This window comes from Petaurus breviceps, unplaced genomic scaffold (assembly GCF_028583685.1).
Source record: "Petaurus breviceps papuanus isolate PSGF00001 unplaced genomic scaffold, PetGlider_PUasm1.0 551, whole genome shotgun sequence".
Taxonomy (NCBI): Eukaryota; Metazoa; Chordata; class Mammalia; order Diprotodontia; family Petauridae; genus Petaurus; species Petaurus breviceps.
This window is the reverse complement of record NW_027186372.1, coordinates 1,413,633-1,419,637: the sequence shown is the minus strand read 5'-3', so window position 1 is coordinate 1,419,637 and position 6,005 is coordinate 1,413,633.

Below are 6,005 nucleotides of genomic sequence, written 5' to 3'. Positions count from 1 at the left end.
CTATATAGGGCAACAGACAAAGAAGGTGTATGCCAGCAATAACCTCACAGGTTAACTTTAGCAATATCATCATTCAGTGCAAACATGGTAAGTATTACATTATGTCATCCCTATATCTCACTGTGCAGTTTCAGTAGGATTGCCTATCACTGTGATTCTAGGGATTACTATCTTTGGGGCTATTCTGGCAGTGATTAATTATCACTTGGAAACTATAGATTGCCATGGCCATGGATCCTGGGCAGCTAAGAATAACAAAATCCTCCTTCTTTACATGACCTCAGGAATTTGGTGTCAAACTCACAGCCAGGAACTGTGGCTAACTAAGGCAGGACTTTGATCAAAATTTCATTGGGAAATGAAAAGAAAATAAATAAAAATACAATACAACATAGATAATCTTAATTTGCAGTTTTCTAAATCAATATGTAGCTGATATCAATCTATTCCCATTTGAGTTCAACATTATTGCATTAGGACAAAGTAAAAATTCCATGTGTCTCACTTTTCTTATTCAATTTTTCTATTCAGGTAATGACTGAACTAGTCAGTCTTTGAGATCCTTTCCAGCTGTGAAATTCTAGTGTTCTGTGTCAGGCAGGGACTTATACCGTGTTTCCCCGATAATAAGACACTGTCTTATTATTTTTTTTTTTTTGGACAGAAAAACACCAGAGGGCTTATTTTCAGGGGAGGGCTTATTTTAATGAACATTGACAGCAATTTTAATAAACAGGTAAATGTGAACAAAAAAATGTACCTTTATTCAATAATGAATTAAATAAAGAACAGGATGACGCGCTCACTGCTGCAGCTCTGATTGGATGCAGCTCGGAGCACGGCGTGCATTTCACGGCGGGGGGAACGGTGCATACAGAGGGTACCATAATGTAGCGTGTAGCCCAGGGGATCACCTTCACTACAGTAGCAATCTCAATAGGGCTTATTTTTGGGGGAGGGCTTACTTTAGAGGAATCTTACACAGTAAGGGGAGGGCTTATTTTTGGGATAGGTCTTATTATCGGGGAAACACGGTATGAGAGTGCAATCCAAGTATTTTGAAACACTGTAGCCCAATATAAAGAGACTGATTCCTCTTTCCCTGAAACTGATTACCTACTTATAATATATGTCCATGAGAGGCAAGGGAAGGGATTCTTAGAGTCAGGGTCTGAGGTAGATCTCTCTAACCAGGATTAATATTATTGCTAATAGAAAGACTATAATTACATATTATGTATATATCGCATATATGTGTGTATGTGTATTGATAAGAAACCCCTAGACATTGTGGAAGCCAAATGGGGTTCAGGTATATCTCTCTTAGGCTCTAAGGGGGTATTGTTTTGATTAGTAAGTCAGCTTTTGTTATGATTGCCAGGATGCTTCATGGGAGACTTCTTAAGGTGGTCCCCAGTTTTCAGGACACAGGGGAAGGCCTCCCATCAAACTTTTAAAACTATCCATTCTTAATTCTTTCACTATGTTATGTGTCCCTAGAGATGCACTTATGCAATCACAGGTCACCTTGTGTGCCACCAGTCCCTTCTTCCTCAAAAAACAGAAAAGGAAGATTCTGCTTCCCTATAAGGCAGCAACTCATTGCCATTGTATTTTTTTTCATACCAGGTTGATATTCTATAGTAGGGCAAACCTCTGAAATAAGTAAACTCCAGGTCCTTGTACTAAGAGTCCTTATTTATTCTGACAGATTCAAACAGTCAGACAGCTGTCAGACAGATGACAGTCAGTCTTCTACAAACAACAAATCTATATTTTACATTTTCAACATGGACTCTACTTAATTCTTTGCTTCCATCAGAGTCACATATTCCATCATTAAATGTTGTATACAAAAGAATCCTAATGATGACATATTTCTTACCAGTCAAAAACACCCTTAACCAGATAATCTAATGAAGAAGACATGGTGGGTTTCATTGACCACAAGCTCTCCATCTGTCAATGGTTTGTTGTCTGTAAAGAAAGTTGTATAAGACTGCATTGAAATATACAGAATGTCCAAGATGAGGGAATTAATTGTCCTGCCAATAGTTGGTCTGATAAGAACATGTTTTGAGTAATGTGTTCACTTTTAAATGCTGTTTCTCAGAATCACCTTGAAAACAGATTCAATCTACAGAAAAGTGACAATGAGGGAGAAAAAAAAATTGAGACTCAGGTCATAAGGTGGTCACTTGAAAAATTCAGAATGAAGGAGACAAGACTTCTTGGTCTACATCTATGATCCCATGAATATGGGGTTACTAATTTCAAGGGTTCAAATGGCTATCCCATGGAAGATCATAAGATGACAAATTTAGAGGTAGGCATGATCTTAAATGCCAACCAGTTCAAACCCTTTAGTTTACATTTAAGGAAAAAGACCAAAGGTTACATGACTTCATCTAGGTCATAAAATGAATAGCAGAACTGGGACTTGATTTCAGGTCCACTAAATTTAATCCAGTTTTCTTTCAGGCACAACATCCTATAGCACTAAGGCCCTCTAGGACATCTACCAGAAGGGATTGATATTATTTCATGCTTTCATTCATTCCAACTCTCATTAACCCACCTCTTCCTCTTTCCCTTTATTTCCCCTCCCCTCTCCTTTCCTTTCCTCTCTTCTCCTTTTCTTCATGCTTTCTTTCCCTTTATTGTATAGAATGAAAAATGTTAGTTCTGGATTCAGTCTATACTCCCTACTCAAATTAATCAATATTTCCTCAGTTTATGTAGATGTGCTGATTATCAGTGATTGCATTAGTAAATTGAGCAAAATAGGATTAAGTGTAAGTCAGTTATGTATGGCAATGTGTTAGGATAATAATTATATATCTGTCAGGACTAAATAACCACTTATGTTTTCATAATACTGATATTATGTATTAATAGTACCATTGTAGATTACAGGATTAAAATAATATGACTGTCAGTTATATTACATTAACCCAAGAGCTTATTATAGCAGCATCAACACTCCTCACACCTATGAATCACTGCCTCTGCTCCATTGTGATTTTTCCTTTTGCCCACCACTTATTTTCTAGTATACCATTGGCCAAAACTCCAGATACTTGATTTCATATGAAAACCTTGATTGAGGTGGCAGGCAGAAGACCTTTCCAGGAAAAACCTTCAGTTAATAATTTAAAAGCCTGATGACAAAAGAGTTGATTGATGGATATGCCCCTCAATCAATATAGAATTTACCTCCCCTTTTTGTGCTATCCAGTCATGAAATTGTATTGCCTCATTCTATTTTTAGTGTTCTCCCAAGTGAATAAAAGTAGCTAGAAACCAAAGGGAGAGGTTTCTAATCATGAGCAAGATTTTGTAACAATTAATTAGGGACTCCCAGACTCCCTATTAAATTGAAAATGATTGGAGTGCCTCTGTGTCCTTTTATTGCACCTTCGATCAGAATTTTGGGGTCATAATTCAAATATTATCTCTCACTATGTTCCTGTGTTCCCTTGGTCAAATGATCTGCTATCACTAGGCCACACTTTCCTCACTTAAAAAATGAAAGATTTGGGAGAGATGCTGTTTAAGGTCACTTCCAGCTCTAGATCTATGATTTTAAATGTTTAAATTCATATAACTCTTGAAGGTTTACAAATCACTTTCTGAACAACACACTTGTGAAGTGGGTAGTGTATTATTTCCTTTAATATACATATATAGAAATACAGTCTTCTAGAGATTAAATGACTTACATATGTGTAATGATAATGGGATTTACAATTATCCCCACCCATTAATAGGCCTCACATGGAGTCCATTAAGGGAAGCTTGCTTAGAGGGGATTGTTAGTAGGACGGCTTTCACACCTTTTGCTAATTTATAATTAGGCACTGAGGCAAGTGGGTTTTGATGCCTTCTAGCTCTGAGAAGTATATATATACTTTGAGTTGGTATTTTGCTTTGGGGACTTGCTTATGAGAAGGATCATGAGATTCCCTGATTGAGATTCTGAGTAGTTGTATTATCTTAGTTCCCTGAATGCCCAGATGTAAAGACTCTCTCGATCCAGGGATATATGTAAAGCATATAGTTGATTGAAGCAGTCAGAGACTTGTCTGGCTCTCTTTATTTCTCTGATTGTATTGTTTCTGTTTTGTTTTCTATTTTGCCCTCTGGTTCTAAAACATCAGGGCAGTTTTCCTTGAGAATTTCTTGGATGATGATTTCTAGGTTCTTTCTTTGATCATGGCTTTCAGATAGTCCAATAATTTTAAATTATCTCTCATGGATCCATTTTCCAGGTCAGTGTTTTTTTTTTCCCATGAGATATTTCACATTGCCTTCTATTCTTTCATTTGTTTGGATCTGTTTAACAGCATCTTGATTTCTCATTAAGTTATTAGCTTCCATTTGATCCAATCAATTTCTGAAGCAATGATTCCCCTCAGTGAGCTTTTGAGATTCTTTTTGCATCTGGCAATTTCATCTTTTTAAGGCATTCTTCTCCTCATTACTTTTTTTGAGCCTCTTTTGCCATTTGAGTTATTGTAATTTTAAGGTGTTATTTTCCTCAGCCAGGCTGTTGACTCTCATTTCATAATTTTCTTGCATTGTTATCATTTCTCTTCCCAGTTTTTCCTCCACTTCTCTTATTTGCTTCTTAGGTTCTCTATGGCCTGTTACCAGTTTGTATTTTTCTTTGAAGCTTTTGGTGCCAGAGTTCTGACTTCACTGTCTTCCTCCTGTTCCATGCTTTGCTCCTTTTTGTCCCCAGAATGGGAGTGTAAAGTTGGGTTTCTCTGTTTATTTTGCTTCCTTTGCCTGATCATGTCACCACTCAATCACTTGACCCCTGGGCTATTTTCCACAGTAGGACTCTGCCACCTGACAGGGGAACTTTGTCCCAAATGCTGGTATTTTCTCAGCTGCCAGAGGTATTAGTTGGGTGCCCTCTCTGAAGCCTCCACATGCTCTAGCAAGCTGGTCACACATCCCAGAACCTCCACCCTAGACTTCAATCCAGATCCAAGCAGGTTAAAGCAAGAGCGATTACCCCTCAGATTGGTCTTTTGGTCCCCCTACAAACTGCAGACCAGGAGCTGAAGCTGCCGTGTGGTGGTGGCCACATGGCTGCAGCTCCTCAGCGGCTTCTCCCCCTGAGGGCAGAGGGCGACCACACTCCCAACTACTGGATCCAAAATTCCACACTGCAATGTCCTCTCACTTTGTCCTGCACATCTATGTGTTGATAATTCTGGAAAACACCACAACTGCTGGTGATATGAAATCCCTCCAGAACTGTGGTTGGTCAGTTCCACCCTCGGCCTAAAACCTTTGGCTCATAAGGGGGCTGGGCTAGGCTCCCAGATCCCTGCACTGGCCAATTCCTGTCAGCCTGCCAGGATGTTCTCAGCAGGAGGTTAGCCTCACTGTGTCATTTTGCGGGTTCTGTAGCTCCAAAGTTTGTTCAGAGTCACCTTTTACATCAATTGGGGGAGGTGGAAGCCAGAGCCCCACGGAAGCCCTTTTTCTACTCTTCTATCTTGACTCTGACCCCTGCTGTCATTTTTTTGCTAATATTTTATTTAGAATTTTTACATCTGTATTCTTGAGGGCAATTGGTCTATATTATTTTTTTTCATGATTTTCTTGCATCACTATTATTTCTCTTCTAAATTCTTCTTTTAACTTTCTTACCTGGTTTGTAAAATCCTTTGTGTGCTTTTCCATGGTGTGAGAACAATTCATATTTTTCTCTGAATTTTTGGATATAGAAGTTTTGACTTTGTTTTCTTCTTCTGAATTAATGTTTTGATCTTCCCTGTCATCATAGTAATTTTCTAAAGTCAGGATTTTTTCCTACTATTTGGTCATTTGTCTTCAGGCTATTTCTTGACTTTTAACTCCAGGTTAAAGTGGGACTCTACTTCTGTAGTTGAGTGGGCACTGTCCTGAGCTTCAAGTATTTGTGTGTTTGTGTGCAAGTGCGTGTGTGTGTGTGTGTGTGTGTGTGTGTGTGTGTGTGTGTGTGTGTG